Source organism: Mustela nivalis, assembly GCF_964662115.1.
Source record: "Mustela nivalis genome assembly, chromosome: X".
Classification (NCBI taxonomy): domain Eukaryota; kingdom Metazoa; phylum Chordata; class Mammalia; order Carnivora; family Mustelidae; genus Mustela; species Mustela nivalis.
Window position 1 is genome coordinate 61,834,738 of NC_139040.1, and position 12,612 is coordinate 61,847,349.

At 34.1% G+C, this 12,612-nt stretch overlaps 1 protein-coding gene across 6 annotated transcripts in view; it reads right to left on the reverse strand.

The window, feature by feature from the left end:
* The window catches only part of GPR174 (G protein-coupled receptor 174), a 70,332-nt gene extending 57,831 nt beyond the window's left edge, over positions 1-12,501 (reverse strand). For 4 of the 6 annotated variants that reach the window (XM_082716006.1, XM_082716007.1, XM_082716008.1 and 1 more), the window contains exon 1: positions 12,004-12,501. The gene's annotated coding sequence lies outside the window, so the exon portion shown is untranslated. The remainder of the gene's footprint in view (positions 1-12,003) is intronic. The other 2 variants (XM_082716010.1, XM_082716009.1) reach the window with 2 other exon arrangements.
* Positions 12,502-12,612: the final 111 nt, after the last annotated feature.

Below are 12,612 nucleotides of genomic sequence, written 5' to 3' on the forward strand. Positions count from 1 at the left end.
ATTTCTTTTTTTCCCTTCCCTTATATTCATTTGTTTTGTTTCTTAAATTTCACATATGAGTGCAATCATGCGGTATTTGTCTTTCTGGTATTTAACTTATTTCACTTAGCATAATACACTCTAGCTCCATCCACGTCATTGCAAATAGAAAGAATTCATTCTCTTTGATGGCTGAGTAATATTCCTGTGTGTGTGTGTGTGTGTGTGTGTGTGTGTGTGTGTGTGTGTGTAGGACTTATTTATCTATTCATCAATGAGTATTTGGGCTCTTTCACTAATTTGGATACTGTTGATAATGCTGCTATAAACATTGGGGTGCATGTGCCACTTCAAATCTGTATCATTGTGTCCTTAATAAATATCTAGCAGTGTAATTTCTGTGTCATTGGGTAACTTTTTGAGGAACCTCCATAAAGTTTTCCAGAGTGAATACAGAGTTTGCATTCCCACCAACAATGCAAGAAATTTCCACTTTTTCCACACCTGGTTTTTGTGTGTGTGTTGTTAATTTTGATTATAGCCATTCTGACAGGTGTGGGGTATATCTCATTGTGGTTTTCATTTGTATTTCCCTGATGATGAGTGATACTGAGCATCTTTTCATGTGTCAATTAGCCATCTGGAGGTCTTTGGCAAAATGTTTATGTCTTCTGCCCATTTCTTAACTGGTTCATTTATTTTGGGGTTTTGAGTTTGGTAAATTCTTTATAGATTTTGGATACTAGCCCTTTATCAAATATGTCATTTGCAAATGTCTTTTTGAATTATGTAGGTTTCATTTTAATTTTGCTGATTGTTACCGTTGTTCTTCAAAAGCTTTTTATCCTGACAAATTCCCAGTAGTTCATTTTTACTTTTGTTTCCCTTGCCTCCGGAGAGGTATCTAGTAATAAGTTGCTACAGCTGAGATGAAAGAGGTTGCTGCCTGTGTTTTCTTCTAGGATTTTGATGGTTTCCTGTCTCACATTTAGGTCTTTCATACATTTTGAATTTACTTTTCTGCATGGTATTAAAAAAATGGCCCACTTTCATTCTTCTGTGTGCTGCTGCCCAGTTTTCCCAACACTATTTGTTGAAGAGACTGTATTTTTTTCCATTGGGTATTAATTACTGCTTTGTTGAAGATTAGTTGACCATAGAGTTGTGGGTCCAGTTCTGGATTTTTGATTTTGTTCCATTGATCTCTGTGTCTGTGTTTGTTCCAGTACCATACTGTCTTGATAACTACAGTTATGTAATATAGCTTGAAGTCCATAATTGTGATGTCTCCACCTTTGCTTTTGTTTTTCAAGATTGCTTTGTCTATTTGTGGTCTTTTGTGGTTCTACAGAAATTTTTGGATTGTTTGTTCTAATTCTGTGACAAATGATTGGTGGCATTTTGATAAGGATTGCATTAAATGTGTAGATTGCATGGAAGTTAAAGAACATCTTACTAAAGAATGAAGGGTAAACCAGGAAATCAAAGAATAAACTTAAAAAATACATGTATGCAAATGAAAATGAAAACATGACAGTCCAGAACTTCTGGAATGCAGCAAAGGTGGTCATAAGAGGGAAGTATATAGAAATACAGACCTACTTCAAGAAGTAATAAAAGCCTTAAAGACACAATCTAACCTTATACCTAAAGGAGATAAAAAAGGAATAGCAAATAAAGCCTAAAGCCAGCAGAATAAGGGGAATAATAAAGATTAGTGCCAAAATTAATGATATAGGAACAAACAAACAAAAAACAGTAGAACAGATCAATGAAATAAAAACTATTCTTTGAGGGACACCTGGGTGGCTCAGTTGGTTGGACGACTGCCTTCGGCTCAGGTCATGATCCCAGAGTCCCGGGATCGAGTCCCAAATCGGGCTCCCAGCTCCATGGGGAGTCTGCTTCTCCCTCTGACCTTCTCCTCGCCCATGCTCTCTCTCACTGTCTCTCTCTCAAATAAATAAATAAAATCTTTAAAAAAACCAAAAAACTATTCTTTGAAAGAATTAATAAAATTGATAAAACCCTAGCCAGTCTTATCAAAAAGAAAAGAGAAAGGACCCAAGTAAATACAGCTACAAATTAAAGAAGAGAGTTCACAACCAACACCACAGAAATACAATCATAAGACAATACTATGAAAAGTTACATTCCAACAAAATGGTCAATCTGTAGGAAGTGGATAAATTCCTAGAAATGTACAAATTTCCAAACTTAAACAGGAAGAAATAGAAAACTTGAACAGACACATGACCAGCAAAAAAATTTAATCAGTAATCAAACCCCCCCCCCCCAAAAAATCCAGGACCAGATGGCTTCCCAGGAGAATTCAACTAGACATTTAAAGAAGGGCTAATACTTATTTTTCTCAAACTGTTCTAAAAAATAGAAATGAAAGGAAAACTTCCAAACTCCTTCTACAAGGCTAGCTTTATCTTGATTATAAAACCAGACAAAGACCCCACTAAAAATAACTCTAGGCCAATATCTCTGATGAACATGGATGCAAAAATTCTCAATAAGATATTAGCAAATGGAATCCAACAGTAAATTAAAATAATTATTCACCACAATCAAGTGGAATTTATTCCTGGACTCCAGGGGTGGTTCAATATCTGCAAATCAAATGATGTGATATACCACATTAATAAAATAATGGATAAGAACAATATCATCCTCTTAATAGATGCAGTAAAAACATTTGACAAAATACAGAATCTGTTCTTGATAAAACCTCTAAACAAAGTAGGGATAGAGGGAACATAACTCAATACCATAAAGCCCATATATGAAGAAAAAAAATCACCCTAATATCATCCTCCATGGGGAAAACTGAGAGCTTTTCCTCTACTGTTGGGAACAAAACAGGGATGTTCACTCTTACATTGTTATTTAAAATAGAACTGGCAGTCCTACCCTCCACAATCAGACAATAAAAAGAAATAAAACACATCCAAATTAGCAAGGAAGAAGTCAAACTTTCACTGTTCACAGATGGCATGATACTGTAGAAAACCTGAAAGACTCCATCAAAAAATTACTGGAACTGATACACAAATTCAGTAAAGTCACAAGATATAAAATCAATGGGCACCTGGGTGACTTGGTTGGATAACTGTCTGTCTTTGGCTCAGGTCACGATCAAGCCCCAGACAGGGCTCCCTGCTCAGTGGGGAGTCTCCTTCTCTGGCTCCCTCTCCCTCTGCCCTCCCCCATGCATGCATGTTCTTTCCCTATCTCTCTCTCAAATAAATAAACAAATAAAAATAAAAATAAAAATAAAGATCAACATACAGAAATCTGTTGCATTTCTATACACCAATAATGAACCAGCAGAAAGAGAAATCAAAGAATTGATTCCATTTAGAATGGGACCAAAAACCATAAGTGACTAACCAGTGAGGTGAAAGATCTATGCTCTGAAAACTATAGAATATCTATGAAAGAAATTTAAAAGAATGCAAAAAATGGAAAAAAACATTTCATGCTCATGGATTGGAAAGACAAATTTTATTAATATGTCTATACTACCCAAACCAATCCACTCTCTCTTCTGATGGTTGGTGTGTAGCTTTAATTTTCTGTGTGAAGAATCTTATCGTTTTCCTTCTAGTTTAGATGCCCTATAACTAATATAGAAGTTGGAAAACACAAATAAACATACACATAAATGAATCTATTCTTCCGTATGTATTTTAGAGATTCTCTATGCATAATTTTCTTCTGAGCCTTTTCCTTGTGTAGATTTTAACTTGCATCTAAAATCACACATTCTGTCCTACTCTGATATAGCCTTATATCTGGAATTCAGAAGCTTTGGTCTAAACTTAGCATAACATAGACTAGTATAACATAAGAAAACAAACATTTTGTTAAAGCTTTAATGAGTTGTTTGTTTTTTTTTTTTTTGCATCTCAGCAGCTTAACGTGAATGACAGTGGTGACTTCCTGTTTAAAGCAAACTGTGCTATGAAGTCATACATTTTTCTAAATTCCTTTTGTACAGACTTAATATGTGCCACTTTATCCTCCCCAAGTAAATAAGCTCCCTAAGGGTATGGGCTATATCTTTTATGACTCTTATTATTACTCATACTACACTTGAAAAATAGTAAACACCATAAACATTGGTCAAAGAGAAAGTATTTTATATACATTTTCTATGATTCCTATTTTTAAATCTGTCATTCCTCATTTTATCCATTTTAATCTTCCTCCCCATTTCTTAGTCCACCTAACCTAAACCTAATAAAAGGACAACCTATTTTGAAACTGGTGCATTTTATTTCTATTATGAATTCTCTTGATTCTCAAAATAGTGAAAAATAACTATATCATCTTTACACAGTACAGCTTAGTGGAAAGAGCTTTGGCAACAAATAGAATTTTGTTTCAAACACAACCAAGACAGTTAAACAACTTTGGGCAAGTTGCTTAATTTTTGGTTTGCTCATCTATAAAATGGGGGAAATAATAGAGTTATTATAAAAATGTAAGATATCTTTCCCAGTACTCAGTACATCATAAGTGCACAATAAATAAGAACCATTATTGCTTTTTTAATGATGGAACACCTAAAATCAAAGTTAGAGCCAGTAGTATATAAGCACCAAAAGCTGATAGATTCTAGGTAGCTGTTTAGATGCTTATGGCCTTTTTCTGGAATCATTACTAAGAAGATAATCATTTTAGAATAGGGTATAAGTTCTTTTCAGAGAAAACCAAAAGTTTGAGAATTTCATGTAGATCCTTACTCCATGGTGGGAAGGACTAAATGTACTTATAAATCCCCAAATCACATTGGAGAATTCTAATTATTTTCCCTTTGCTATAAAAACCATATTGGCTTCCCAGAGTTGTGAGAATACACCAAGGCCAAACATTCAGAATTCTCCATGAAGAAAATGAAGTCAACATGCTTAGGAACAAAACAAAGGAAATCAAAACCAATTTACATTCCAAAGTGAATTTTTCAAACCTAAAAATAACTCCATATCACAAAAAGGTTATGTAAAATTAAAACTAATTTGAAGACAAATTTTTAAATATGAAGATAAATTAATTCTCTTGTAATAAATATGATGACAATTTACAGAAAAAGATAATGTAATGATAAACATTTCTTAGAAGTACTTTATATTTCTTGGCCCAATATGAAAACACTGACTTTAGACTTAAAATTTCCTACACAACATGATACAGTCTTTGGAAAGCAGTATATTATGGTGGTTCACCAGCAATTTTAATTATATATGTAACCAAAATATTTTCAACAAATTCCCTGATGTGCTGCTAATTGAAAAGTCTGGGGGAATATGTATCTCTGTTTAGTGTGTTAAAGCATCCCACATATTGGAGATTCCATAACATTTGGGGAGAGCCAGTATGATTAACCATCATGCCCATATTCTCTAGATATTGATTTAGCCTAGGCTTGTACTACAGCTATGCTTGGCCCAAGTCCCAGTTAGAAAGTAGCTTATAATCCAGGATAATAAACCTTAGTATCTCTACTTAGTTGAACCGTGTCAGAGAGATTTTCAAATTTATTGATTCCCAGAGGTTACACAGCTTTAAATTTCCCAAGTAATTTTTCCTCCCTAGGAAAAGCTCAGACACACAGATAGCAATTCTTACAACTTTAACTTAGAACCAAGATGGTTATTAATAAGTAATTCTATGTAAAATATGATGCAGGTCATAATATCTGAATTCTGAACAACATCACTGTTCTCTCTATAAATTGAAAAATATCTTCATAGTGCTCTGCTTAATCAAATTTAATGGTCCAGAATTGAGTGACGCTTACTCAGTCCTCCACAACCAAACAGACCTTTCAGCAACTGGCCAGAACAAAAACGGCTAGCCCAAAATCCAACTGATGATCACATACTCTGGGTAACTCAGGCCCCAAATCAACTTTCCTTAATTCCTCTGTATTGGTTATCTAGACTGGCCACTTTACTCTCTGTCATAGTCACACTCTGCCTCAGCTAGTTAAATCATCTCTGGGTTAGTTTTATTATATTCATGATGTGAAATTAATCACAAATCATTTTTTGTTTTAGTCCTGATAAGGTTTTGGATGTGATAGACTTTCAGAGGAAAAGGAATTACTGTACCAGATGGTGTGATGTGGAAATATTTCTATTTTCAGTAGTTCTTCCACAGAAGACTAATGCTAGGTCTAGTGACCAAACTTTCCTTCATCATATTGAGTTTTATGAAATATTAAAAATCAGTAACACATAAATTTAACCCCAATATTCTTAGAAAAATGAGAAATATGCTAATACTTTAGAATGCAGTGAGCGGGTGGGGGGGGGAGATTAAACAACAACAATAATAGCCTTGGCTATTTGGGGTCTTTTGTGTTCCATACAAACTTTAGGACTTTTTGTCCTAGCTCTGTGAAAATGACTCTTGGTTTTTTGATAAAGACTGCATTAAATATGTAGATTGCTTTGAGTAGTATAGATATTTAATATTTGTTCTTACAATCCATGAGCATGGAATATCTTTCCATTTCTCTGTGTCATCTTCAATTTCTCTATCAGTGTTTTATAGTTTTCAAAGTATAGGTCTTTCACCTCTTACCACATATTTCTTATAAGTTAATGACATATTTATATGATAAAATAATTCTTACACTTTATTTATAGGACATTAATGGCAATGATTTACTGCTTAGAGTATGTAATCATTTTTAGGTGACTTAAGGTGACGTGTGAGTTGGTTCTTTAAAACTAAATATTTTGGGCACCTGGGTGGCTCGGTTGGTAAAGTGACTGCCTTTGGCTCGGGTCATGATCCTGGAGTCCTGGGGTTGAGTCCCACATCAAACTCCCTGCTCGGCAGGAAGTCTGCTTCTCCTGCTGACTTCTCTCCTCTCATGTTCTCTCTCTCTCTCATTCTCTCTCCCAAATAAATAAATAAAATCTTTAAAAAAAACCTGAATATTTTGAGTACCTTCTCTATTTTGAAAATGTCAGACCAAATGGTGTGTCAGAAAATAAATGATGTGTGAAAAACAAACCGATTTATTATTTTTCAGATGTGTTTTTTAAACACCCATTTAATTCAAAATCTGTAGGAGGAAATGTTTTCTTGAAATTTCTGATTGATGTCACATTAATATGTATAAACAAAGTCAATATGTGTAAATAAAGCCACTCTGGTTACAAAAGTGAATAAAGTAAGACAATTATTGCAAACTACAGAAACGTTTTCTGTTTTAAATTAAGCTTCACAACTCTAAACTTTGAGTTATATTATAAAGCTGTAGTGATCAAAACAGTATGGTAGTGTCACAAAAATAGACACATAGATCAACAGAATGGAAAACCCAGAAATAACCCCACAACTATATGGTAAATTAATTAATTTTCAGGAAAGCCAGAAAGAGAAAATGTCCCTTCGACATATGGTGTTGGGAAAAAACTGGACATCAATAAACAAAAGAATGAAACTGGACCGTTTTCTTAACACCATACCCAAAAATAAATTCAGAAAGGATTAAAGACCTGCATATAAGACATGAAACCACAGAAATCCTAGAGAAGGACACAGGCAGTAACATCTTTGATATTAGCCATAACACGTTTTTTCCTAGATATGTCTCCTGAGGCAAGGAAAACAAAAGCAAAGAATAAACTATTGGGACTTCATCAAAATAAAAAACTTCTGAACAGAGAAGGAAACAATTGTCAAAACTAAAAGGCAACCTATGGAATGCGAGAAGATATTTTTAAATGGCGTATCTGATAAAGGGTTAGTATCCAAAGTCTATAAAGAATTTATAAAACTAAACACCCCTAAATTGGATAATCAAATTAAAAATGGACAGAAAACATGAATAGACTTTTTTGTCCAAAGAAGACATAGAAATGGCTAACAGTCATATGAAAAGATGCTCAACATCACTGATCATCAGGGAAATGAAAATCATAACTACAATGAGATATCACCTCACACTAGTCTGAATGGTAAAAATCAACTGCACAAGAAACAATAGGTGTTGGGGAGGATGTAGAGAAAGGGGAACCCTCTTCGTAGAAGGGCCATGTGGTGTAGACACTGTAGAAAATAGTACGGAAGTTCCCCAAAGGATAAAATAGAACTTACCTTAAAATCCAGCAATTGCACTGCTAGGTGTTTACCCAATGGATACAAAATACTGATTTGTAGGGATACATGCACTCCGATATTTATAGCAGCATTATCTACAATAGCAAGATTATAAAAACAGCCCTCGTGTTTGTCTACCAATGAATACACACATGCATACACACACACACACCATGGATTATTACTTAGCCATAAAAAGAATGAAATCTTTTCATTTGCAATGATGTGCATGGAACTAAGGAATATCATGCTAAGTGAAATAAATCAGTCAAAGAAAGACAAATACCACTTGATTTCACTCATATATGGAATTTAAGAAACAAAACAAAGGAACATAAGGAAAAAATAGAAAGGGAAGCAAACCAAGGAACAGGCTCTTAACTATAGAAAACAAAATGATAGTTACCAGAGGTGAGGTGAGTGGTGGGGATGGGTAAAAGACGACACAAGGATTAAGGAGTTCACTTGTTGTGATGAGCATAGGGTGTTGTACAGCAATGTTGAATCACTAAATTATATATTAAGCTATATGTTATTAAGCTGTATGTTAACTAACTGAAATTTAAATAAAAACTTTTTAAAAAGAAACATTAGTAATATGTTGTTAGCTTTATAGAAATACCTGTATGTGACCTGCCAAGTAGAACTGAAAATAATTCTAGCTAAATATTTATAATTATAACAAAATTAAATGCTTTCTTCTGTTGCTGAGAATGTGGAGGAAACCTTGTCATTCCCTTCCATAAACAGTGTGACATTGAGCAAAAACTGTTGGAAAAACAAATGCATTGTCAAGAAGTAAGAAAGGAATTGAAGGGCTTTTTGAGTTAATGGTTGACATTTGCATATATTTTAGGAACCTAACGAGATAGTAATTATGCTGTCCAAGATACAGTTGAAACTGAAGGCTAGGCTCATGCTCTGAGCAGGAGCCATTCTTATCGTGATTTGCCAAATAATCATGAGCAATGGTTTAAACATTTATTTCCTCACTAGCTAATGAGATTTAGTGAATTTCTTGACCCATATCCATCTCCAGCATCTATACAAACTTGGTTTTAGTCCAAAACCTGTACTTCTGATTATTTCTCAGGAACTGTGTCTACATCTTGATTTGTAGCAGCTTATGCTAATCTAGTCATTGCTACAAGTAGAAGTTATTCTTCTGAAGCACACTCTCCTGTCTGGATTATCTTTCAATGACTGTATCAAGAGAACTCACTTTAATTTTAAAATCCCAGATATCATGATGTTATACAATAAGCAGTAATAGTCAAGCCTCTAATGACTATATCCTCTGTGGATTCACATACCACAAATTATTATATTAACTTCTTCACACTTTATTCTAAGTCTATTTTGCCTTTATGCTTACCCTATAATCTTGACTCTACTCAAATGTGGAAACTCCTAGAACTCAGGACTTCCTGAGTACTTTCTCTTGTCTTAGAGCTTGGCCAAACATTGCCTTGGCATATGATATAGCACATAAATATCAAGTACATGGCCAGGACTGTGTTAACTTTGCAACATTGTGCATGTTCATTTTCATTTTAGGTTTTTTTTTTTTCTTTCCTATGGGCATAGTAGAATAATTACCTCCTACTCTTGCAAGGAAACAGTGGCAGTGCTAGATCCCAGCAAAACAAAATTTGTTATATTGTAAGGTCCTTGGAAGAACCCTGAAAAGTGCCCCCTTTATTCTTGAGCGATTTCTAAATGACACATTTTAACATTTCCCAATGAATAATACATGCTTCTCTTAATCCTCAAACCTTGTTAAGCAGTAAGAAAAAGGGAAATGAGCACTGGATGAGGTGTCAGAGATGTAGGTTGTAGCCTTTTCTCTGTCACAGACTCATAGAAGTACTTGGCCCAGTCATTTCAATTATCTGAGCCTCAGTTTTTCCGACTGTAAAATGAAAACTGTGAGTGTATTCCATTTTTCAAGCATAAAATAATCTTAGATGTTTTCCATTTCTCCCATCAGTGAAAGGATTTGAATCTGTTTCTGACCATTTTCTTTGTCTCAGTGTCTGCAGACTGATTCTCTAGACTTATGACACAAGAAAAAGGCTTTTGGGAGGTCAATTTAAAGGGCAAGGGAAACAGCACTATCTGTGGCCCCCTCTTTCAGAATTAGATAGGGTTCAGAAGAAAGAGTTAAATTCCCTTTCTTACTCTGAGTATCTGATTAATGCTGAAACTGTCTATGAGAGGATTGTAGAAAGCATGCTTCTTTCTCCTATTCATTTCAGTCACCTAGTGCAAAGGGGGAAAATGGAATTCATTCATTCTTAAGGGTCTTTAGGTGAAAATTCAGTGAATTTTTTGGAGGAGTCAATGTCCCATTTGTATTTATTCACCTTTACAATATTCAGTAGCATATTGTACCAGCCCAAACAGAATAGGTATATTAGATGATTTCTGTCTCACAGAAATAATACTGAAAACATAGTAGATAGATCAGTACAAGTGTTTAAAAGTGCAAAGAATATTTTCTATAATTAAAGAAACCCTCCAACACAAATTTCTTGAAGGATGGTTTTTATGTGATCCAGGTATCTGCTAGTGTGGCTGGTAGAATCTTTCATTCAGCTGAAAAACTTGATTCCCATCTATAAAATCAATACCTTTACCACAATACCTGATATTTATAGCAGCTGAAGGAAAGAAATACTTCTTGCTGAATGATACAAAGCTCTCTAACAAATGTAACTCTAGTTGAATAAAAGTATACCTTTTTTCTTTGCTAAAAAGATCCAAGCAATATAAAATGAAGTCCATGGAAAAAATAATGAAAAACTAATATAACGTCCATGCACACGATTGTTAAGAGCAGAGAAAGGAGTAGGAAACTCATTTGAGATTTCATCATGGATCATGTTGGAAATCCATCCTTTTTTTAAAAATTACCCTTTCTTTTTTCATAATCTCTGAATGCATCTCCTAACAGTTCCATGCTACTAATAATCCCATCATTTGGTTTAAAGTTAGAAGGCACCTTCCTCAATATTTCTACTTGAGCACAAACGAGGAAAAAAAAATGCAAACCAGGAAACTACTAAATACAAAATGTATTTACTTACATTTTGTCAAAATAAGTTAATTATGTGAATATAAAGATGTAAATTTAACCTAAAATCATTTAGCTCATTGTTTCTTTTATGTACTGATTATTCTGATAGATACAGCTCATCTATATATCTTGTCTTCTTATTTCTTTTCTCTCATTTTAATTGTGTTTTGTTGTCATTGTTGTTCTGCAGAGCATTCTTTGAAAGCAGAATCTCTACACTTAACTACAATTCACATTTTTAGTAAAAATATGTAACTTATACAAGCTGATTAGAACATGCATTCATATTAGTAAAGGTCCTGAGACATTATAGCTCTTGTTTTTTAATCACAAGCTCATTTTGAAACTAACAGAAACCTTACCATTTTAATCATTTAGTAGATAAAAATATCACCTCCAAAAAGTGGTAACAAAGAGTAGATAAAAAATATTCTGCACATTCTGCAAGTGAATCTTCTTAATACAAAGTTGGTTAATTTATGAATGTTCATGGGTATATTTTATTCAATATCAATTGAGTGAAACACATTAGGAAAAATCTCTCCATGTCAAACTTAATTTCTTCCTATTCTAAGTTACTCCCCTTCCCACATCAAGTGGCCAACTGTATGTATACATATATAGTTGTTGTTGTTGTTGGTGGTGGTGGTAAAAATACTAAGGAAATGACATACTAGGATGGTCCATGTTCATGATATACATACCACCCTTAGAACTGACAGGTTATCCAGAATCTGGTATGAAGAGACCAATTCTATATATTAACAGTAAAAGACTCAGATAAGATCTAAATATTCATTAAAAAAGGAGCCTACCGTTTCAGTTTCTTTGTTTTCTCCAGAGATCTCCAAAGAATTCAAGCGACAACAACTCCAACAAGGATGCTACTGATATATACATAAATTCTAGCTCCCTGTTCTGAGAAAAAAACAATCTAATTCTTTCTCACTACCAAAAAAAAAAAAAAAAGGAAATAAAGACTAAAAGAAAGAAGAAAGAGAGAAAGGAATGAAAAAAAGTAAGAGAAAGAAAAGAAAAGGGGAGAGGGAGGGAGGTACAGAAGGAGCGGGGAGAAGAATAAAAAGAAAACAAAATTTTAAAAAGCCAAAAAAAAAAAAATGAAGATAGCAAAAGGAAAAAAAAAAAAAACCTTCAGCATTACCTAACCACTACCATGTTGGAAAACATGGTAGTGAGATGTCAGAGTGAAATATGCAAGCCTCTGTGCACACTGAACATTTCCGTTTTCCAGGAGGTAGCTTGAGCTAGCAAGCTCGCTGGTGCTCAGTCTCTCTCTCTCTCTGATTAATGATGCAGAGCTATGCTATGGGCTGTACATAACGCCTGCTAAACTTCACACTTAACAAAGAAACCCTTGTTTCTATTTATAGGACCACCGTTCATTGTTCATTGTCTTCTAATCT